At 43.7% G+C, this 23,952-nt stretch overlaps 4 non-coding genes across 4 annotated transcripts; all 4 read left to right on the forward strand.

The window, feature by feature from the left end:
• Window positions 1-6,452: 6,452 nt before the first annotated feature.
• Window positions 6,453-6,546, forward strand: trnai-uau (transfer RNA isoleucine (anticodon UAU)). Its single transcript has 2 exons — window positions 6,453-6,490; window positions 6,511-6,546. It is a non-coding gene; the product is annotated as a tRNA-Ile (tRNA).
• Window positions 6,547-9,197: 2,651 nt separating this feature from the next.
• trnai-uau (transfer RNA isoleucine (anticodon UAU)) lies at window positions 9,198-9,291 on the forward strand. The gene is made up of 2 exons: window positions 9,198-9,235; window positions 9,256-9,291. It is a non-coding gene; the product is annotated as a tRNA-Ile (tRNA).
• Window positions 9,292-10,807: 1,516 nt separating this feature from the next.
• Window positions 10,808-10,901, forward strand: trnai-uau (transfer RNA isoleucine (anticodon UAU)). The gene is made up of 2 exons: window positions 10,808-10,845; window positions 10,866-10,901. It is a non-coding gene; the product is annotated as a tRNA-Ile (tRNA).
• A 1,427-nt stretch (window positions 10,902-12,328) lies between these two features.
• Window positions 12,329-12,422, forward strand: trnai-uau (transfer RNA isoleucine (anticodon UAU)). The gene is made up of 2 exons: window positions 12,329-12,366; window positions 12,387-12,422. It is a non-coding gene; the product is annotated as a tRNA-Ile (tRNA).
• Window positions 12,423-23,952: the final 11,530 nt, after the last annotated feature.

Below are 23,952 nucleotides of genomic sequence, written 5' to 3' on the forward strand. Positions count from 1 at the left end.
TATTTCAAGGAGGTCACACAGGATTTGAGGGATGAGAAAGAAAAATAAATGTCTAAAAGAAAAGTTTCTTGCATAATACTTAATACTTTCACCTCCTGAAGGGTAAGATAACTTTTTGGCTGGATGCTCACAACTTATGTCAGCAAACCCAAAAGCTGTCTTGCGGGCATTACAAATGAAGCCTGTGAGCTAGATCAGTCAACTCCAGTATGCTGAAACACTCGTGTGGCGTACCCCGCCACACTGCTCTCATGAAAACTACACTGTCATTGCTGCTATGGCTGCTGCTGTTAATATACCATTTCCCTCCAGTGTCCACCTGCAGGCTCTGTTATTCTGGTGGAGGATTTATTGTGGAGTGACAAGGTCAGAGCGTTGATGCCAAAAATCAACACTGTGCATATTTTACATGAGTTGGCTGACTCAAGTTAACATTACTTCACTTATGAGTTCCAAAACCAAAGATGTTGGGAACAGGTTGAGTGGGTCGTCATGCAATCGGGAAGGTTGTGGTTCGATCCCCGGCTATGAGTCAACATGTCAAAGTGTCCTTGGGCAAGACACTGAATCCCGGCTTGCTCCTGAAGCAAGCTTGATGATAGCTTGATGTGTGATTGGGTAACAGTTTTATTAGGCAGTGGCAGGAAAAACTCCCCTTTAACTTCCTGCCAGGGTCCGTGTTGGGTGGAGGTTTGGACAGAGAGAGAGAGAGAGAGAGAGAGAGAGAGAGAGAGAGAGAGAAAGGGGTGGGGGAGGACGCACAACAAACAATCATAATAATAACAGCAACTATATTACTAACAATTGATATATGACTGATAATGAGCAATATGGTGACAGTGAATAACATGACAATAGTTAATATATGAATGATAATAACACGACTAATATTAGTAAAAAGTGGCGGTGGCAGATGATCTGTGATTCATGGAAGCCAGAGCACCGCTACCACGATCCGCAGGAGGCTGAGAGATGAGAAAAGCACAAAGAGGATAGCGAGGGATTAACCAATAGTAAAGGTCTCCCGCAGAGTGCTAATTCACAGCTATAAAAATGCAGCCGGTCAGGGTGCTTTTGAAGATTGTCACCCCAGGAAACCACAGCTCGTTCTATTTTTTCTTTCATCATTTATGGGAACACCCCACCAAGCTAAGGGCAAACGACCTCCAAAATGAGTAAAGTAGAGAGGACTGCATGCTACTGCACTGTCATACTGCAACCACAAATGTCCTCTTCTGTGCCACATTCAGAAACGATGCTGTTTCTAACAATCAACAGTGAGGACTCTTTGCAGACTATTTGAACGATTCTGCTTGTTACTTCCACACTTGCTCGTCCACTGCTCCTCCTGTCCCTGTCTTTGTGCTCGGCTTCTGGAGGAGGATCAGTGAAAGCGGTGAACAGGTGTGAGCAGGTGTGCTGAAGGGGTTTGATCTCTCCCTCTCTGGCCTCATTCATCTCTCTCTGTCACATCCAGCTGTGGCTCTGTCGCTACCTCATTGTCATTCTGGAGGGATGCTTATCCTCCAAACTTATCTGTGGAGAAGCCGGGCTCTTACACTGATTGTACAGATCCTCCAGGAAGAGGAACCCAGAGCCAGCTCCATCGCAGGCAGGCGTTGTAGGTGACAAACTCCAAACAGGCTGTAACTGAGTAGCTCATCTGATTGACGGAATTTTGTGACTGAAAACATATAAAAGGTTTGATCAGATCCAAACAAGCCAATAATTTAGCCAGATGACCTCAACTGCTTTATTTTGAGGTAAAAATCGAATTGAGCACACCTGATAAGTAAGTCATTTGACCCTTTGACCCTTTAAGGAATTTTATAGACAACCACTGTACTGTATTGTTTCTCAAATGCAAAAATACATTGCAACAAATCACTACTGCACCAAAGCCATTATATTTTAGATGAATGACACATTTTATGAAGGATCCAAATGCACGTGCACAGAGTTGTGGTAAGCGCATATTGCATGTTTAGACAAGAACACATATTCATTTTCATGTTGTGGGGAGAGGACACCTGACACCACACAGTATCACCCTGTTCTAGGAGAAGTAGGTGATGGAACAGAGTGCCCTTCAGACAGCCATATGGCACTGGACTGACGTCACATGAAACAGCGGACTGATGCTGTTGTGTGTGGAAGCCCAGCCCCGTTGGGAAAATGAATGAACTGATGAAAAATTAGGAATGATAAGATCATTAATTATATCATGGAAATACTTAAAATAAATAAATAAATAAATAAATAAGCTAATTATCAGATGCTAAATGTGACTAGATACATAATCCATGCATTTATACACAAAACATAGATTCTGAACCATGTTTCTATGATTTGATTTACAAAATCAAATATTCAACTCAGATTAGGTTTTAATTATTTAGGATTTAATATTTTCACTGAATCAAGTGAACTAGTGTTGAGAGAAATGTGAATATTTATCAGTTTTTTAGTCGGTATGCCCCAGGATTAAGTTTTAGAGCCTGTCACACCCACACTAGTGAGCAGTGGTACTAATCATTCTCTAGAGGCACAACTTTCTCATCTAAATGTTAGCGACTTGTCATTGTTTAGCCTGGTTTTGGGGTTAATGTCCTCCATCTAAATTCTCTACTCTCAGCAATATTATGCCTGTGTCCTTATAAGTAAAACATCTTAATCTTCACTTATTCACTTTGACTGGGACGAGTTCAGGACCACTGTGCTTTGATAGCCTCTGCCACAAAGATTACTGTCATTGCCCATGTTAGCTTCTTAATATGTATATATGTGATGTAAAGCTTTCAGGTAGCACCAGACCTGCTAAAGTTTGACATTTCAAAGCAGCTGTGACTGCTTGTTAGCTAGTGGGATGGGTCTCTCCGTGCCATGTATGTATATCTTGATTTGAATTGCTGTTTTTATTCTTCAGAAAAGGCACAAACATGGTCCACACAAGTATGTGAAGGCAAATGACAACGCCTTGCCCAGCCAACAGTGAGCATACTCAGCGTGCACTCTTACGCACCGGTAACAAACATCAAGTTAGTAAGTCACTAGGCCTCGGAAAAGTTCATTTGGTATGGCACTTTTCACAGAACAAGGCATGAAGCACTCCACAAGAGTAAGAATAGTTGAAAATAAGACCAAAGTAAAAAAAAATGGTAAAGAGAAACAACATAAGCAACAACAGACCTAAAAATGCACCATCTCACAAAGACTAGACAGCAGAATTATTGTGTCTTCAGCTGCTTTTTAAAAGTGTCAAGGGAGCCGCAGATCGAATGTCTAAAAGTGGAGTGTTCCACAGTGTCAGAGCCACAACTTCAATGGCACAGTCACCTTTTATTTTCAGTCAAGATTGATGGGCAGCCAGTAAGCCCTGGTCAGACGACCTAAGGGACCCACTGGTGATATAAGCAGGAAGCAGGTCAGAGATGTACCCAGGTGCCTGACCATGCAGGGCTCTATGTGTGAAAACAAGAACCTTAAAATGAACCCTGAACTTGATGGGAAGCCAGTGTAAAGAGCATAGGTTGGGTGTGATGTGAGTTGCTATTCCTATCTGAGAGACAGGAGGAGAACCAGTCCTGAGCGATGCCATAGACACACCTGAAGTCAGGATGCAGTGATCCACGGTACCAGTTAATGTGCTAAGATCCAGCAGCGCCAAAACAGACCTTACTTTAAAATCTTTGAAATAAAAGGCAGCTTGGATATAAGCCTGTAGTTTTTTTTTGGAAGAGATGGGGCAAAGCTATTTTTTTCAGAAGAGGCTGAAGAACTGCAAGTTTAAAATAAGATGGGGACACAACCAGACTGCAGGGAGCTATTTATGATTAGGGACTATACATGCTCCAATAGACCCAAATATATTTTTGAGCAAAGAAGTTGGTATAATATGTACAGGGCTTGGGGATGGTGTCATACTGCCCACCAGATCAATGAGGTCTTGCAGGGAAATGGGAGAGAAACTGTTTTCTGTTGACAGCTGAGCTGGATGATGAGATAGGGAAGTAGAGGAGGGGATGATTTCAGACCCGAGAAAGTCAATGAAATCATTATCAGAAAATACAAGAAGATCAGGAGGTGCTTGTCGTTTGGTGTCTCACAGTTTTAACGTTGCGCTTACCGGAAGAAATTAGGTTGGCAGAATAGACGGTTCTGACATCTTTAGCTATGTTGTTAAACTCAGGTAAAAGATCCGTAAAAGAGATGGTGCCGCTCTACCCTCTAACATTTACACAGCCAGCAACAAATAGTATCAATTAACCAGAGGGATGCATCATTTTACTGGGAGCCACTCTATTCAAAAACGGTACTAAACAATAATTAAAGCAATGGACCAGACTCTCGACATCAGTGTGAGAAACAACTCACGTGTTTGCTGGGCAGAGAATCTAAAAGAAGAGACAGGTTGACCAATGAAGTAAAAAAAAAAGCTTTCCAAGAGTTTTCTATTGCTTTCCTGTCCGAATGCAGAGATAACAGAGCATCATAAATATGCCACTGAGAAGAGGACTCAAAATTCTTGCATAGCTTGAAGCACCCTTTACATTTACACCCCTAATAATTATAGATATTTAACATTCTCACTTTTCTTTTTATCAGTTTATCATCCTGGTGTGAACTGACTTCCACAGATGTGTACAAAAGTAACCAATTTGGAAAAAAAACATATGAAGCAGCTTTTCATTGCGATGACAACGATCTGCAGGGATTATTAATACTCTCATTTACTCTACGAGCACACTCTGTCAGATAGGCATGATCGCTGATATTTCTTCATAGGGAAATGGGATGTTCTGATTGGCCGATATACCTTGACTGACCCAAATTAGATCCTGCCCTTGCCTCCCTCTTGCTGCCATTAGACATAACCAGACGGCTGCATGATGCAATCAGCGAGATGGTGTCAGTGTTAAGTCAGCACATTTTTCCCATAGGCGGCGCTGGCTCTGGGATTAACCCTATATATGTGGTTAGTGCCTCGTAATATTAATGGACAAACATTTATTTCCCATGAGACTTTGAAGATAAGACATCTAAGAGAGGAAATAAGCGGACATTCTGGTATTTCTCCGGGCCTTAGTGCAGTGAATTATTCAGGGGTTGAGAAAAGAAACAGGCTGGAGACTCTGGATTCATTAAGTGATAAGTACTGGCTAGTTTGCTTTTTAGTACAAATCTTTCATCATCCTCAGGGATGGTGGTAGATTAGTGCCCTTATGTATTATGCTTAGCTATGTGACAAACATCATTGCTGAGCAAATTACTGTCACTTGGGATGACCTTTCCTCTCATTCAGAGGATTGTAGCATCAGTGTACATACATGATCCACATTTCAGTGCATAACAAAAACTCATACCACACATTTTTACAGTGCTCCCCTTGCTAAAACCATAATAAAGAGCCCCTGTTGTATGCCAGAACTACTTCTTTTGCCCTCAGTATCACATCCATTATAGTTCCTGTGTGGTTATTACAGTAGTTAAATATAGTCTAATCATGGGGATAAGAGCCAATTTTCAGCTGCAGCCGCCACCTGCCTGCCTCTGCGCTGTCATGTCACTGAGATGAAGAGGCTGAGCTCACACGGAGGACTTGTCAAGGCGAAGAAGAAAACCTTCCCCTCGGAGCAGAACAGCCAGGTGCTTTCACCCCAGTCTTGTCCCTGTGTATAGCTGTGTAGTTAGCCACAGGCAAATCTGAAGGAGGTTAATTTGAGGTGCAATGATAGTATCTGCCTTATCGGAGGGGGGTAGGGGGACGTTGGCACCGCTCCAGCTCCCGAGTAGCTCCGCTCAAGTCGGCAAACGAAGCTGTCTTGATACATTTTAATGACATGCACTTTGGCAAAGGAAAAATTCATCTGAGGAGGGAGGACAAATAGAAGGCCATTCGTCGAGGTCAATCAAAAGATGAGTCTAAAACTGCAGTCTGGTTGGGTGCGCTAATGCGTCTGACCAGTGAATATGAGATGAGAGAAAATGCTGAAGTGCTGCTATTTGAGAAAAAGGTCCTTCCCGTCACACTCAAGTAGGCCAAGGCCCTCTCGTTCGCTATATTGTGCTGAGACCTTGCAGTGTATAGCAAGCAGGATGACTGCAGATCAACGACGCACACAACTAAACGATAAAACTGGTGTTTTGTTCGTAACTTCCAAAATAATATTCATGACCATTACAAAAACTATCCCTGTAGGCCCTGGAACATGTTTTCTCTTGAAAACACAGTTCCTTACTGTGAGCCATGAAGCAGGGCTGAGGTGGAAAAAAGGATGAAACAATATTTGAACCAAGATGTGAAGACAGTTTGGTAGGTTTGTTTGTTTCCAGCACTGCCAATCAACTGGGATCACAGCACAGCCTGATGAAGCAGAGTTCTGAGTGTTAAACACCTGGCAAATAAAAGCTGTTCTTACTACATTGGATGTTTGCATTCATAGGGCACGCAGGCTCCAGTGGTGCAATCGGTCAGCGCGCGGTACTTATAAGACAGTATGCAGGCGAGTGATGCCGAGGTTGTGAGTTCAAGCCTCACCTGGAGCACGTTAGCCTTTATCTGCTCAGGAGGCTGCAGTCTTCTGGAGTGCTGGGGGTGCTGCTTGAGACCTTCTATGAGTCTCTTGTGGCATCAGCAATTTTATATGTAGCAGTCTGCTGGGGGAGCAGCATCACAGCTGTAGAGTGTAGACTGGACAAGCTCATCAAGACGGCCAGCCTGACCTGAGTTGCCCCCCTTGACCCAGTGGACGGTCGAGGTGAACCACTCCCACTCCATAAAGGGCGCACTGGAGAGTTCATTCAGCGACAGACTCGTCCGCGATATCGCAGGTCCTTCCTTCCAGCTGCTGTCAGACTTTACAACCAGCACCTAGCATCCCAGTAGACCACACTGCACCGAAACCGACAACAACAGCAGTATGATGTTCACCAACGTGCAATATATTCATTCGTCTTTATACCCCACTTCACAATTTGCAAAAAAGAAAAATTCTCAAACTCTGATCTGATTTGCTCTTCATAACACCGATCTGTAGAAATGATGAATATCACAGCACACAACAGAGTGGAAAAAGTCACACAAGTGCATCTTAACACTGTGACCTCTGGCAGTGAGCAGGAAGTCAGATGAATGCTCCTCTCCAGAGAGAGATCGTGCTGCTGAGATCACTGCCAGACTGATGTTAAAGCACAAGTAAGTATTTTGCAGACATCACTTGACTTGCACTTTCACTGGTGAATATTTCTCATCAGCCAACAACAAGAATGACCAATGACGTGGAATGAATAAACAACTGATCCACAGTGATACTGGAATTAACATTGTTCAGACAGACAAGAAAGACTTTTTTGTCTTTGGCCAAGAAACACTACGTAGTAAAGGTGAGTCGCTTCCTCTCCTTGTGGTTGTGTTCCTTGCCATGTAATACATATTAAAGTTAAAGCTGCAGTTGGTAACTTCTAAAAAAAATATCTTTATCTCATAGTTGCTGAAACTATTACTGTATCCTGACAGAAGTGCGTGAATCAGCTTCTTCTGGCTCCTAGTGGTCTTGCAATCAGAAGAATCCTGAATGAAAACAGCCAATCAGAGCGGGAGCAGTCCCTAGCTCAGTGTCAATCACTGTTCATGCACAGCCCCCCCCTTCCCCCCCCAGCTCTCTGTTTATCGCTGTCTGTTTTCTGCTTGTGTGTGTCGCCTCACTCGCTCTCTGTTTAAACACAACTGACAAATATGTGGAAGAAGTTCGTACTTCAAAAAACAAAATCACAAACAGCAGGTGATAGCCTGCTTCCGATAAAGACACTTCATCATGTGTGGGGGAAAGATTGGGGGAAATGAAACCGAGCAGTGTGGAGATGAGCAGCCAGCAGTGGGCAGGGTTCAGGTATTCTGAGCTACTTGTCAGGACTTTGTCCACAGCTCTTTGCGTCTCAAAGGAAGTGAGCTCATCTCTAAATTGCCATTTTAATTTAATTTGCAACCAAAACTACTGCTCTGTCTCTCTGTCAATCAGTATTCAAATCCATTATGTGCATTTTGGGCATTTTTAACTCTTGCTTGAACACACTCTGTTTGCGTTGCAGTGGTGACTTGGATAAACTAACTACTCTGGATCTGGAATGGAAAGTTTCCCTCTGGAATCAACCCAGTGGAAGATATTCTGAAAGTTGGCTTTTTAGCTAACCAAGGAATGTGCCTTGTAACTCATCGAGGATGCAGAGAGGACAGTTAGTCCTGATTTAATTAGTTATTCTGTCCTGGAGGAAGCCCTCACATCCCATAAAAGAATCTTAACAGCAACTTTAAGGTAAGTCTGTCTGTAAATATCACACCCCTGTATGGGGCTTTGTGTGTGTGTGTGTGTGTGTGTGTGTGTGTGTGTGTGTGTGTGTGTGTGTGTGTGTGTGTGGTACAGAGAGGAGAAATAATAATATAAAAGTGTTTACATTTTACTTGAAAGTAATACATGCTTTAAACCCAGTTTTGCTTTTTAGTGCTAAAACAGATCGTGCCAAGGAAAACCACTCATCAAAACTGGATTTAGGTACATCTGCCCATGCCTCTCAAAGACCATCTGTAGCAGGCATTCCTTTGTGAGTACAATGCTGCATAGAGTGCTGGACAGACACACAGACCTATACAGAGGGTTGAGTATGTTGTTCAAGATTTATCTTTATTGCAATTTGTACATACGTCCTCTTTTTTCACGAAAACATTTCAGCATAAAAGATGCAAAAGTAGAGAAATGGTGTACAAAAAGAAAGAGAATTGCTGCTTTGTTTTATTAGAATAACAGAGGGGAGAAAAGCCGCACAGCCGATTTTGTGAAGACCCACATCACGCTCATATTCTGCCTCCACAGCTCCAGGGGCACAAGGTCCAAGAGGTGATGTGCCAGCGGTTTGTCTTGCAAAGGATGGTGAGGAGGAACCTGGTATAGGACTACCACAGCTAAGAGTCTAGCCTAACTGACCCCCTGGCAGTCAGCAAACTTTTTTCTGGCACATATAGCAAAAGAATTATTGCAGTACATTGGACCTTTGCTTTTCAGGGCATCATAAACAACTGAACCTATTTTTGAGCTGCTGTACAAATAAAAGCTAATAATAATGCTTTTTATTTGTCCAGAGAGGGGAACCACACATGCTTCTGTTCTTACTACATTGGATGGTTAAAGGCACCGGTTGTTGAGGCTCCAGTGGCGCAATCGGTCAGCGCGCGGTACTTATAAGACAGTATTCAGGCGAGTAATGCCGAGGTTGTGAGTTCAAGCCTCACCTGGAGCACGTTATTAGTTTGCAGCCCTTATCTGCTCAGACTGCAGTCTTCTGGTCTCACCTTCTATGACCCTGTTGTTTTATATGTAGCGGTATGCTGGAGTGGCAGCATTGCTGCTGTGGAGTGGAAGAGACTGGACAAGCTCATCAAGAAGTGGAGGTGGTGGGAGAGAGGAGGATGTTGGCAAAGCTATCATCCATGAGACAGAATGACTCCCACCCAATGAAGGACACACTGACAACACGGGAGAGCTCCTTCAGCGACAGATTCCTCCACTCATTTGAGTGAAGGAGTTTGAAGGAGCGATATTGCAGCTCCTTCCTGTCAGACTCTACAACCAGCACTGCTCGCAGGAGTAGAATACTGGACAGACACACGTACCTACACAGGGAGTCAAGTATGTTGTTTAAGTTTTATCTTTTGTTACAATTTGTACATACGTCCTCTTTTTTCATTTCAGCATAAAAGATGCAAAAGAAGAGAAATGGCGTACAAAAAGAAAGAGTATTGCTGCTCTGTTTTAGTAGAATAACAGAGGGGAGAAAAGCTGCACAGTCGATTTTGTGAAGATCCACATCATGCTCATATTCTGTCTCCACAGCTCCACGGGCACAAGGTCCAAGAGGTGATGCAGCAACATTATCAGCACCAGATCTGCCTTGCAAAAGATGTTGAAAGAGGAGGAACCAGGTGTCGGGCTACCACAGCCTAAGTAAAGTAAATGGACCATTGCTTTTTCAGGGCATCATAAACATTCCTTGTGTAAGACACTGCTGGATAACTGAACCTATTTTGAGCTACTGTACAAATAAAAGTTAATAATAATGTTTTTTCCAGAAAGGGGAACCACACATGCTTCTGTCATTACTACATTGGATGTTTAAATTCAAGCTTAGTTCAGGCTCCAGTGGTGCAATCGGTCAGCGTGTGGTACTTATAAGACAGTACGTAGGCGAATAATGCAGAGGTTGTGAGTTTGAGCCTCACCTGGACCAAGTTATCAGTTTGCAGCCTTTATCTGTTCAGGTGGCATCACGGCTGTGAACTGGAAGAGACTGGGCAAGCTGATCAAGAAGGCCAGCTCTCATATTATGCCTCTACAGCTCCACGGACACAAGTTCCAAAAACTGACGCTCCAACATTATCTGCACCAAATCTACCTGGCAAAACCCAAGGGCCATGAGCCTGTGGAACCGTCAGGCTCCAAACTTAGGATAGAGGATAAAGGATAGCCTTTTAATACTAACACATTAAAAGCATACCATGATCTCACCAGGAAAGAACTGCATGGCCAAATGGCAGCAGTCACATGGGGCTAATAGGTTTGTGAACAGACATATCATTTACAAAAATAGCTAAATCCAAGGCTTGAATTATCATAGCTGGTTATGTACGTTAGCTATGCCAGGCAGACACAGTGACGGGGGGGTAGGCTTCATATCACAATTATAGCTGCATAAAGAGGGGAACCACACATGCTTCTGTTCTCACTACATAGGATGTTTAAAGTCAGGGGTTCTTCATGCTCCAGTGGCGCAATCGGTCAGCGCGCGGTACTTATAAGACAGTATTCAGGCGAGTGATGCCGAGGTTGTGAGTTCAAGCCTCACCTGGAGCACATTATTAGTTTGCAGCCCTTACCTGCTCAGACTGCAGTCTTCTGGTCTCACCTTCTATGACCCTGTTGTTTTATATGTAGTGGTCTGCTGGAGTGGCAGCATTGCTGCTGTGGAGTGGAAGAGACTGGACAAGCTCATCAAGAAGTGGAGGTGGTGGGAGAGAGGAGGATGTTGGCAAAGCTCTCATCCATGAGACAGAATGACTCCCACCCAATGAAGGACACACTGACAGCACGGGAGAGCTCCTTCAGCGACAGATTCCTCCACTCATTTGAGTGAAGGAGTTTGAAGGAGCGATATTGCAGCTCCTTCCTTCCTGTCAGACTCTACAACCAGCACTGCTCGCAGGAGTAGAACACTGGACAGACACACGGACCTACACAGGGAGTCAAATATGTTGTTTAAGTTTTATCTTTTGTTACAATTTGTACATACGTCCTCTTTTTTCATTTCAGCATAAAAGATGCAAAAGAAGAGAAATGGCGTACAAAAAGAAAGAGTATTGCTGCTCTGTTTTAGTAGAATAACAGAGGGGAGAAAAGCTGCACAGTCGATTTTGTGAAGATCCACATCATGCTCATATTCTGTCTCCACAGCTCCACGGGCACAAGGTCCAAGAGGTGAGACAGCAACATTATCAGCACCAGATCTGCCTTGCAAAAGATGTTGAAAGAGGAGGAACCAGGTGTCGGGCTACCACAGCTAAGTAAAGTAAATGGACCGTTGCTATTTCAGGGCATCATAAACATTCCTTGTGTAAGACACTGCTGGATAACTGAACCTATTTTGAGCTACTGTACAAATAAAAGTTAATAATAATGTTTTTTTCCAGAAAGGGGAACCACACATGCTTCTGTCATTACTACATTGGATGGTTAAATTCAAGCTTAGTTCAGGCTACTGTGGTGCAATCGGTCAGTGCGCAGTACTTATAAGACAGCACGTAGGCGAATAATGCAGAGGTTGTGAGTTCAAGCCTCACCTGGACCAAGTTATCAGTTTGCAGCCTTTATCTGTTCAGGTGGCATCACGGCTGTGAACTGGAAGAGACTGGGCAAGCTGATCAAGAAGGCCAGCTCTCATATTATGCCTCTACAGCTCCACGGACACAAGTTCCAAAAACTGATGCTCCAACATTATCTGCACCAAATCTACCTGGCAAAACCCAAGGGCCATGAGCCTGTGGAACCGTCAGGCTCCAAACTTAGGATAGAGGATAAAGGATAGTCTTTTAATACTAACACATTAAAAGCATACCATGATCTCACCAGGAAAGAACTGCATGGCCAAATGTACATTAGCTATGCCAGGCAGACACAGTGACGGGGGGGTAGGCTTCATATCACAATTATAGCTGCATAAAGAGGGGAACCACACATGCTTCTGTTCTTACTACATAGGATGTTTAAAGTCAGGGGTTCTTCATGCTCCAGTGGCGCAATCGGTCAGCGCGCGGTACTTATAAGACAGTATTCAGGCGAGTGATGCCGAGGTTGTGAGTTCAAGCCTCACCTGGAGCACATTATTAGTTTACAGCCCTTACCTGCTCAGACTGCAGTCTTCTGGTCTCACCTTCTATGACCCTGTTGTTTTATATGTAGTGGTCTGCTGGGGTAGCAGCATTGCTGCTGTGGAGTGGAAGAAACTGGACAAGCTCATCAAGAAGTGGAGGTGGTGAGAGAGAGGAGGATGTTGGCAAAGCTATCATCCATGAGACAGAATGACTCCCACCCAATGAAGGACACACTGACAACAAGGGAGAGCTCCTTCAGCGACAGATTCCTCCACTCATTTGAGTGAAGGAGTTTGAAGGAGCGATATTGCAGCTCCTTCCTTCCTGTCAGACTCTACAACCAGCACTGCTCGCTATGTTGTTTTAGTTTTATCTTTAGCTGCAATTTGTACATGCCTCTTCTTTTTTAGATAATGACCAGAAAATCGTAGCAACAGTGAATCCCATTGTGTTGCATCAACATCTGATTCGATTTTGCACAAGAAGAATGTGAGAAAAGAAGGCAGGTACAGGAACAAAAGAAGGTTATAGAATGAAAATAAGAGTGCTGCTGAAGGAGGAGAAAAAGAAATGGAGGCAATGCTCTGTTTATAATTTCCTCCACCCCTATTTAAAAGATAGATCAAGCAGTGAAAACACTGGGGATGAAGACTATGTGGTACCTTACTCCAGTTACCCAGAGACACAAGTCCTCCAACTGCCTCGCTCAGTCTCTAACCAGATGGAGCAGAAACCCACCCCAGCTCATGCTTATGGTGCAGCACCCTCACTCCGGGCATTTCAAACCCCTCCATCAGATCAGCAGGTTGCCTCCATGTGACTTCCTACCAGGCTTAAGACTCTGCAACCACCCATTCCTCCCAAGCAGCAGCACAGCAGGCAGCTCAGCCTCCAGTAGTGTGCGAGCATATCCAGCGTCCCAAGACACCTTCCCCACCCCATGGCCCAACAAGCAAAAATACAAGTCCAACTCCTGACAACCACTTTGAAGAGAGCTTCATGTCTGTGCTAAATAAAGAACATGACCCAGAGAAATTATTCCTCTTGATCTTCGCCCCCAGTGTTAAGACGTGTACTCCCAGAAAAAAAGAAGTGAAATCAAAACTGAACACTGTTAACTGTATTACACAGAGTCCAGTTATAGCAGCCTCTGATGGGTGAGCTTTCCACTGTGGAGCTACATACCAGAGCCCAGGGCGGCCACAATCACATCATAATAAATTGATAATTTTACTATAGTCAGCAGTATTGCAATGAAATGATAACAGCAATACATTTGAAAATTGATTTAATTAGATGCAGTCAGGACAAAACATGATGACAATTGATTTTCCACAGAAAAAATGCCGTTTCTCTGAGTGAAAGATATAATTAGGTTTTATTAGAATTCTGAGATAATTATCTACATTTTTCCCAAGTGAAAGTATTACACGTTCATAGATATGATCGATATGATAGTTTTTCTCAACATCAGTAACATCAGCATTGTATTATTAGGAAAGCCTGTGCTCATATTGTGTATATATATATATATATATATCAGCATAGGAGTTAACAACAGTTGAATCTCAGCACGCGGTTCAGTTGTACAGCATGCAATAGCAGTGCAACATTTTAGTAACCGAAAGGAGCTTTTACAGCAAATGAATTTATGTACTTGGTCTTTTATACACACACTGCGCTTCCCATGCCAGACCCAAAACAATCAGCAAGCCATTTTGCTTCTGCCATGGCACTTAACCAGCAGCAGAGGAGTGTGCTGTATATTTTTTACTCTGACAGAGAGTGCTGCCTCTACTACCCACCCTGGCAATGTTCTGGACTTGAGAGCTGGCGTACAGCAGAAGGTTGAATGAGGTCTTTGCACAAAGGAAAGGCCTTATCCCCCACAAACACTTGTTGCGCTGGACCAAGATGTTTGGCTTTCGGGAAGGGAAGGTCCTCTGGGAGATCCAGCCTGCCTGGAGAACCTCTCCACAAGGGGAGACAGCCGCAGTGCCTGGATGACAGTGTGTTTGCCAACTATTGCACCAACATAGTCTCAGAACTGGGTTGTTTGGGAATGCTCAGTTCGAGACATTGTGCCACACAGTGGATGCTGATGATGTCACCCTTTAGCTGGCTGACCACAAGAGTCTTGGCTCCGCCGTTCCACCCCTCCACCCATCCACCCCTCCTCTTCCTCAGAACTGTCTATGGAGCCATCTGACGTGATGGAAAGAAATTTTGTGTATTTCAGATTCTCTCTGATGTTGTTCCTCTCCAACTCTGCAATATAATGCACAAACTCCTTGGTCTGCTCGTTGTTTCTATATGTTTAATCCAAACTGTAAAAATCAAACATCAAATTAGTTCAATAAAAATGTAGGACACAGATGGAGCCAATCCCAGCAGTCATTTGGCAAGTGGTACAACCGGACTGGTTGGTTCACACTCACACCTAAAGGGACCAACCTGCATGTCTTTGGACTGTAGGAGGAAGCCAGCCAGTGGAATTGAACCTGGCTCCTTCTTGCTGTGAGCAATCAGTGCTAACCGCTGCACCACTGCGCTGCCCAGCTGCACAGCAAGTAAATGAAAATCACAGACTGTTCTTAAGAAAATAAAAGGTAAAAGGTGCTGAGTGATTATTGAATATTTATTATTATTATGATCCAAATTGTGCATACAGGAATGCACATTTAAAATGCTATTTTCATCATATATCAGATGGAATGACTTATCACCCTGGTAGGAAAAACTTGTTCTGGCCACGTCTGTCCTCCCAGAGCATTAATTATGAAATCTCAGACAGAAACTATCACAACAGAGACAGAAAAGCCCATTTTGGGAGCACTGAGCAGATCGGCCGGACACTGAACTAACGAGGCGTTGATATTCACTGCATTGTTGTCTCTGATGGATCGCACCACACAGCCACATCGCTCTACGGCTGCCAGACTGACAGACAGCAGGGACATTTAGCTCATGCATACAAAGTATGACGGCAGACATCCTCTGATTGGAGCTCACAGTGAAAAAACAATGTCAAACAAATAGATGAAAAGGTTGATGCTAGTCTATCATACGACGGCGGTGATCAGAGTGGTGATATGTTGTCATAGAAACAAAGGCTTTTCTACGTGAAGAAAGTGCCTTCTTGCTTCAGGCATCTACAGTCCTAAACAGTACCTTCGTCTGAATGCTGGTCTGCTCTGACATTGCCATTAGCGCCGTCACAGAGGGCTTCAGAGAGCCCAGGACACAGACACACAGGAAATGTGACGCTCGCTGTGTTCACGGTCACAAATGTTCTCCAGCCTCATCGTTTTTTTCTGATGACAAATGAGTCGATTCTGTCGTTGGCTCTGGCATACTGACGACGCAACAAACGACTCATCACCAGTCCCTTAGCCTCCTGCTGTAGCCAGAGTCTTACACCCCCTTTATCTCTCTATTTCTCACAGAACTTTCGTTGTTGCATTTAAGCTTCTGTATCAGGCAATAAAAGCCTGAAAAACTGAACAAACTGACCTCTCATTTTGTCCATATAGTTTAACGTTACTCTCCCCTCCAGGAGACCGCGTGGGGTCGTAGAGTGGTGTTTCACATTCTGGGCACATGGAGTCCATTACATCCTCGTCCACCTGGGCCGTGGACTTGGCCGATTTCTCTGATGGCTCCTGTTTCTTTCCCCTCTGACTTTGTTGCTCTGATGTCCCTGTTTTCCTGGATCTTAGTATTACTTTTGTTCCGCAAAAGAAAGGCCCAAGTCGTAACAAACAGTTATTTTCCTTACATTTAATTAGAGAAGAGTTCTTTGTGTAAGGACAGTGTTGGAAGATACGTTATTGAGATGGTTATTGAGCTTCACATGCCAAATATGTAGATTTAGAGAATTATGGGTTGCTGTTGTCATTCCTCTTCTCCATACATTCTGTGAAGCAATACCTTCAGCAGCCAGTATGATCTTCTTGCCCCGGAAATTCTGTCTTAAAGAGAGAATACGTTTTCCTCAATGGATATTTATTTCTGTGAGTAAATGAGTCAGACATTATGTTAGAACAGGGGTGTCCAAACTGCGCCCGTGGTCCAATTTTCATTGGCCTGCAGGAAATTCTAAAAATGTATTGTAATACAGCCCACACATGGAACCTGCACTGGACTGTGTTGTACTTCTTAGTCTCACCGCTAGGTGGAGTAACTGTCTTGAACGAGGCAGATTATCTATAAAATGAGTAATAGAAGAAGAAATGTGCTACAGGTGACCCAAAATGGCAGAATTAAGGAAAGTGAGTGTGAGTGAGTGTAGAAAGTTTGAGACGCGGTGTGCGATGAGAGCACAGCTAATAACTAATGAAGATCACTTTTGCATTACGGAGGAGCTGCTTGATGTTAGCAGTCTAAAGAGCACCATGACGGGTGAGGATGTTTTTGAAGCTGTGCCAGATGCAGTTGGCATGATGGGACTTAAATGGGACGAGCTGTGTGGAGGTACGATGGATGGAGCTCCAGCTGGGACAGGCAAGCGCAAAGGAATCTACGGTGTCCGCCGAGGGGCAAGAAAGTGGAGGTAAGACTGTTGATTCAAGCACCAGAGCTCCAGCACAGACTATTTCAAGCTTCCCTCTCTGATGCTGGTGCTGGTGCTGGCTAAGTCGTGGCTCTGTGCTGCAGCGGTTTTATTCCCTGAGATCAGAAATGGACCAGTTTTGAAGAGAGAAGGACCTCTTCATGAGCTCAGTGATCCTCTCTGGTTGGCATTTTTAGTGGATCTCACTGATCACCTGAACACACTGAACAAGAGCCTACAAGGCAAAGAGCAGCTTGTACCACAACTAATAAATGAAAGGCCACTAATGGAAAGGCTGTTTTTTTTTTTTCTTGAATCATATTCAGTTATCAAGCAGAATTTACCTTTGATTCATTTGATTGATTTTGCAAACTTTAATCCACTAGAGGTGAGGCGATCTACATCACCTCTAGTGGATTAAAGTTAGTAATATAGCTCACTTCTAGTGAGTGGCCCAGCCCTTTAGATGTTTTTCTGTATGTGACCCTCAGTGAAAAAAGTTTGGACACCCCTGTGTTAGAATATGAGTGAGTCATCTACAGCGTGAGTGTAGGAAGAGTCCTTCAGTGGCTGCAGACCAATTCTTGTGAATAATGGTCAATTTCCACTCGATGTTATGAGGTGAACAATAACGGAGCAGCAAGTGTTGCTGGAGGATGATGTTTGGTGAAAATCTACTTGCGACTAGTCATAATTTTAGCTGTCAAAATCAATAGTTGTGAGTAAAAAAAAAAAAAGAAGCGTACTGTTGTTTCGCTGTGTCTGAAATCCAGAATGCTTTTTTTTCAAAACCGAGAAATAATTTTGTGAGTTAAATCTGACACTATCAGATTATGTGCTGCACTACATTGTGTCTAATTCTGATGTTAAGACTTGGGAGCAGGTTTCCAGGGCTGCACCTCTCTACTACTGTCTCAGATCTGAGCGCAGATTCCCGCTGTCATTTTCGCCGTGAGATTCGAGCGACGTGCTGTTTGATGTCCATTGTGGCAGAAGTAGGATATGGCTCCCCGCAGAGAACGTGGCCAGTGTCACAGTAATGTCACCTGTCACAGCGCTGCCAAACTTTGTTCCTCAGTGGCTTCCTTCACTGCGCTGTTCCAGAAACACTCCAGGCTATTATCCTGCTGTCTGAGAGACCTCTGCTGCCGCATGTCACCTTGACTTTGTTTTTCTAAAAGCAAAGTCATGTGTCAGTGCTGCTTTGATATTGATTAAATGTAAAGTGTTTCTCTTATTGTGTTCACCCTGCTGTATTAGACCGCGCTGATAGCAGGAATAAGCTGTTTCTCTATGCCACAGTTTACAATACACTAGAAGCTGTCTGGCTTTGTGCCCGTGCCCACATTAGCATACTGGTGTGACCTCTGACCCCCAGAGCGCGTAGAGCCGAGCACAGACTAGCTGCAGTGGGAATCGCCGGGTGTCAAGGAGACAGAGGTTCAGCAACAATTGGAGATGACAGCTCATTCATCATGGCCGAGGTATCCGTTCCACTGAATGGAGCACATTCTCCACCCTACACTGCACCAGGCTCGCTTAATTAAAAATGGGAACACAGTAAACAACTTCAATGATTTCTTCTCTTTGCAGTGTTACCTCATTTAAAAAAAACAAAAAACATACTTTTGATGTTTGGCACCTTTTTTTGTGAATGAGGAACTTGAATTGAGCTGTTAATTTTGAGGACATGCTTTGATTATTCTTTTTGTTCAGCCGCTTTGTTTACAGTAGCTGTGTTTGTGTGTGAATAAGATAATGCCTTATTGTCCACTATAGGCAGAAGAAAGCTGGATGTGTAGTTCAGAGAGTGTGCACAAACACACACACACACACACACACACACATCTGGGGCTGGTTTTACAAAGACAGACTGTAGTTTACATCCTACAAATATTCCTAGAAATAAGTTGCACAAAACTCTCTAGTTTCCAGTGTCTTGAGAAGGACCAATTTTCTATTAATTCTGGGTAAATTAAAATGTCTTATCATAATGAACCACAACCTACTGCGCGGGGTTCACACCGTTATATAAGGTCCGCTACATTGAATTTTCATTCACTTTTATTTCCCTTTCATTTGCTTTGAACACATCATCATTAAGCGAACTGAAAACAAATGGAACGAGACTGCACCTGCTGTGAGTCACATATTTCCTTAATGATTGTTCTCTGCGTCACTGACTGATGATACTTCACTCCTCTTATTAAACAGGATGTTGATCACGAGCTGTTCGAGTTTGGGTTCAGTTTGCTTGGGTTTACCCTCCACTATGCCCCTGATTACAGGCTGTTATCTTACTGTTATTGTAAAATCCTGTGACTGTATGTCCTCAAACAATGCAGCATGGCAATGATTTGCTGTGGAGCAGATCTAAAAAAACTCAAGACTGACATGGAATGTTTGCCACGGCACAGGAGAGAATAGGAAAGCCGATTACTCCATGTTTCAGTGCCAGTGTACGGACTTTGACATGTCAGACCTGGCTGTAGGCTTGCTAAAAACATTGCCGTACCCTCCCATTATTTCCTCTATACTCCACTCTGCCACCTGCTGTCTGCAGGTGGCAGCAATGGCAACCCCCCCCCCCCCAACTCCCCTCCTCCAACCCACCATACCACCCTCTTATTCTGCCATGTTAGACAATCTGTGTTTTTTGTACAAATCAACCAGCGACCACAATCAATCCATTCACAGGACCCACCATGTTGTGCTGGAGGGCGGAATCCCTTCGCATCATCTTAGTGATGAAAAGTCAATCGACAATCTCAAAGACCGTGGCATTTCCAACCCTCTACCTGATGTCCTATGTCAGACGCTCCTACGGATCAACATCATAGTTCCAGCCATCAGGACCATAACCAAATATCTGGCAGCCATGAGCCCCTCACCTCAGTGGTGGTTCATCACGCACCTCATTAGTATTCAGATCACATGTTGGAGCCATCCACCTCAGAAAGAAGAAATAGGCTACATATCCACATCAAATTTTTAAAAAGCTCAAATGAAAAAACACCCCCCCCCCCCCCCCACTCGCTCCCTCTCTCTTTCTCTCTCTCATATCTATAAGCATCCAATGGGACTGCTTTTGAAGAACAAGAATGCTACAGGAGATCTGGTTCACATTCTGCAGCACATACAGAGAGACATTTGCTACAATGTTGTCAGTGTAGCATTTAATCTAAAGTGATTTATTGTTCCACTGTTGCATTTTACAGTTTGCTTGGCATGGGTATGTCCCAGTTCCCCAGATGGATTTACTCCAATTTTAGTTAGAGGCGACCGACTTACTGAGACGAGTAGTTGGCATGTCCAGTAGGCCATTAAGTGAGTTATATACAATAGGTACAGTGTAGGAAATAAGCTAGAGCTCCGGGCAAAGTGCTCCTAAAAATCTAATAATGAGAATTTTTTTTTGTTCAAAAAGAAAAAACGACATTTCTTTGTTCAGTTTTTGAAACTTAAGTCTTACTTACTTGGTGTTGGCTATAACACTAGCCTGTATAAGTCATTGTTGAGTATTATGTGCTTCCTCACATGGGATTTGCTTTAGAGAAGCATCTGTTTTTGTCACAGTGCTCCAGCACGAACCCCCATTAAATCGAGTAATGCCAAGGCAAGACCGCATAAAGCCTACCACCTTTTGAAAGGAGTCGGTCAAGACGTATACAGCGGCACACACTCTGTGCCTGAAAGATGCTGATAGTATGGAACATATCAAAGGTCTTCATCTGAACAAAAAATGCATACACACTGAGCCTGAGCAGTGATGTCGGTATTGGATTAAGAGTTTAGACATTACAGCATGTTTTGTACTAATGTATTATGGGTGAAGTGCCCTCTTAGCTAAATTAAGTTGTCATGGAAACCAGTGTTTGTCAATGTAATACATACAAACTATCTACGACACAATGCTATTTACATATTTCCAAGATGTTCCAGATGGTCTGACGAGATGATACAGAGCAGGAAAAAAAAAAAAACAGAGAAAAGAGAGATGCTCCACAGGTCAGCTGCAGAGGTCATAGTCTGTTTTGTTATGTTTAAAGGTGTGGATTTAGCCGATGGTGTTAGCGCGCCACCAGTGAAGGCAAAGTGTCCATGATGGTTGTACTGTAAGAAGGATATGCTAACTGTCACGGTCAAAGCATGCCCGAGCGAATGATGCCCCTATGACAGAGTCAAGTACTCAGAGTGCCTCAGACTATGTAAAGAAATACTCAGAAGCCAGGCTCAGGTTTGGGTTATTTTTAGCTGACATGCAGGATGCTATAAAAGAGGTGGATGAGAAAGGCTCATGCACCTATACAGGGTGGCTTTGTTGTGCTACGAGGCCTTTGGACACACTCTGTATGCATGCAGAACACTGCCTCTCTCAGTGCAGCTCAAAGCCACCTTGTCACGTAGGATGGCACAGTCACTAACCTGGAACAGAATTTTTTTTTTCAGCGGAGAGGAAGCACAGGTCAGGAAATCATTCTTAAAGGGTCCAAACCTGACGGACAACACTGTCCTAAAGGTCAGTAAGTCCCTCGGAGTCCTTGGAGACCCAGTGGAGGAAGATGACAAAGAAACAGGGCTCTGGTCCATGTGGATTTTACAAGAGCAGCAGAGAAAATGAGGATATCTTGGGACTGGTTGAAGTATTCATGGAGTTAGTGGGATGAGGAGCAAAGTAAAAGAATTCAGCATGGTACGCATGCAAACTGGTGCACAGGCATCATGTGGGGCAGACTTGTCAGTCGCATGCTCAAACACAGCACATTGTCACTGTACTTTTTATATTTGCACCCGTCATTTGGAATCTTGTATGTAAAACTGTAATAGAAAATCCACATGTGTATCAATGCATGACAGTTATTCACCAGAGATGATTAGTTCCCTTGGTCCAAACCTAGAGTTGATAAATCTGTCTGAATATCAGGCAAGGATCAGTGATTTTAGTGTAAATGTGTCAGAATTGTCACTGGGCATCTCAGGAACAACTTCATCATCATCATCATCAAATTAACCCATTACGGCTCTTTACAGGATTTTAAGAATAAGTGAGGAACACTGTTTTAGTCTTCATCCATTCATTTCATTTTTCTCATGTGTCAGAGTCCTTGCTAGTTGTCAATGAGCATCTCAGGAACAACATCATCACCATCATCATTTTTAAAGTAGCCCATGAAATCAAGGTCTGGCTCCAAGAGTCTCTCTTCCTCGAAGCTGAGCTGATCTATCTCAGTGTCACCAAAGACCTCAGCAAGCACCTGTAGTGTCTATTTGGCATGCTGCAGTTTAAAAACCAGCATGTTGTCCAATAGCCAGTATCACATATTACACTGACAGTGTGCTAAAAACAGCCCCAGTAGTAAAACCAGTGACGTTGTGTCTGCCTGACTAAATCTGACCTTAAGTCCACCAACATGTTCCTGATCAAGAGTCTGACTGATGCCTCTGCCTGTCTACACTTAACCACCTCTCCCTGTGAACAATGGTCTGATTTGTCCACATGAATGTATAGTTTCTTGTTGTTGAGGGATTAATACAATGACATATTTCCATCCGTAGATTCCCTGCCTTTGTGCCAAACTCTGTCCTCAGGCTCATATTAAGGTAACCGCACTTTCCCAACAGCTTTCAATGTTGATACCTGTCCACTACCTCCTTAACTAGCCAATCAAGGCGCTAAGGTTGGTGGTTGATCGCAACCAATTGTTACCGAAGATGGCAACAGAATGTATGTTTTTCCTTGGTTTTTTTTTGTGAGCAAATCTGCTTCAGTGTGGGACTTTGCATGACTTGGCTAACATAGCTGATGCGATGCTGGCTCACACCTGTTGTCTCCCGAGGTACCATACGGCATACAACAAGAAGCCACAGAGGCATAGCCTGTACACCTTTTTAAAAGCCAAAAACCCTACACTCATATCCCAGATGGTCAGAGAGCCATCCTGGGGACGGCAATGCCACCAAGAAGGACTGTGGGGACGGATGATCCGAAGAGACTCAGCCTCCTCCTCCCAGCTGTAGAGCCACCAGTGACATTTCTCTAGAGCAGAGTGCTCACAGAAGCACATCGCTGAGTCTCAGAGTGTATCAGCCACACTGCTGCTATCGCTGCCTTTTCTAGCTCGTGTCCTAAAGAAAAAACAACATGGAGGACGGACTTCTGTTGACAGACCACTCCATGACTTTTGAGTATCAAACATTTTGTAAGTATTTAGTTTTTTCTGTTTGTAAAGGAATATAGGCCAATAAACACTAGAGCAGGAAAAAACAAAATAAAGATGGATTTTTGAAGCAACATTACTGAAGTATTTGTTGTTTGAAATGAACACAGTGAAAGTGTAATAAATTATTAGCCATTACAGTTTGGACATTAAAATGTGACTAGTGGCCTTTGAAATGAACGTCAATATTAGAGTAATTCTATGACAAACTGCATCACAGCAGTCCAGGGATCACGTCTATATAGTTAACGTTAGGATCTGAGCAGCCCTCGGTTGACCGTGCTGCCACAAAACAAACTGTCTATATTCTGGTCTGGTAGGTCCTCCTAACCAAGGACATCATGTCTGAGCTGCCTTCGCCGGTCGTAGACAGCCTTCCTCCAAGCAGCTGTGTTCCATGTGGGCTGTCCTGTGGATGCAGTGTTCTGGCCTCTGTTTGACATGTGCACCACCACATGTGTGCACTGCTTCTTGTAGGTGTAGGACTTGGTAGAAGGAGGTCAAGGAGATCATCTCTGTCTGCATTGGACATGCCAGGAAAGGAAATGCAAATTACACAGTATGCTGTATTCAGTAATATAGAACGGAACCAAAACAACACTTTTCCAAACCAGGAGCAAGTGCTTAATTCCTTAACCTTACCTTACATCTGAAATGGACCCTGGTTTGCTCCGTTCCCTGGTTTTGTACATCCACCCCATTCACTCCAGGCCAGACTTTATGTTTTGGAAAAACAAGTTGCCAGTGAGCGCGATCCAGGCAGCCAG

The sequence above is a fragment of the Pempheris klunzingeri genome, chromosome 20, assembly GCF_042242105.1.
Source record: "Pempheris klunzingeri isolate RE-2024b chromosome 20, fPemKlu1.hap1, whole genome shotgun sequence".
NCBI lineage: Eukaryota > Metazoa > Chordata > Actinopteri > Acropomatiformes > Pempheridae > Pempheris > Pempheris klunzingeri.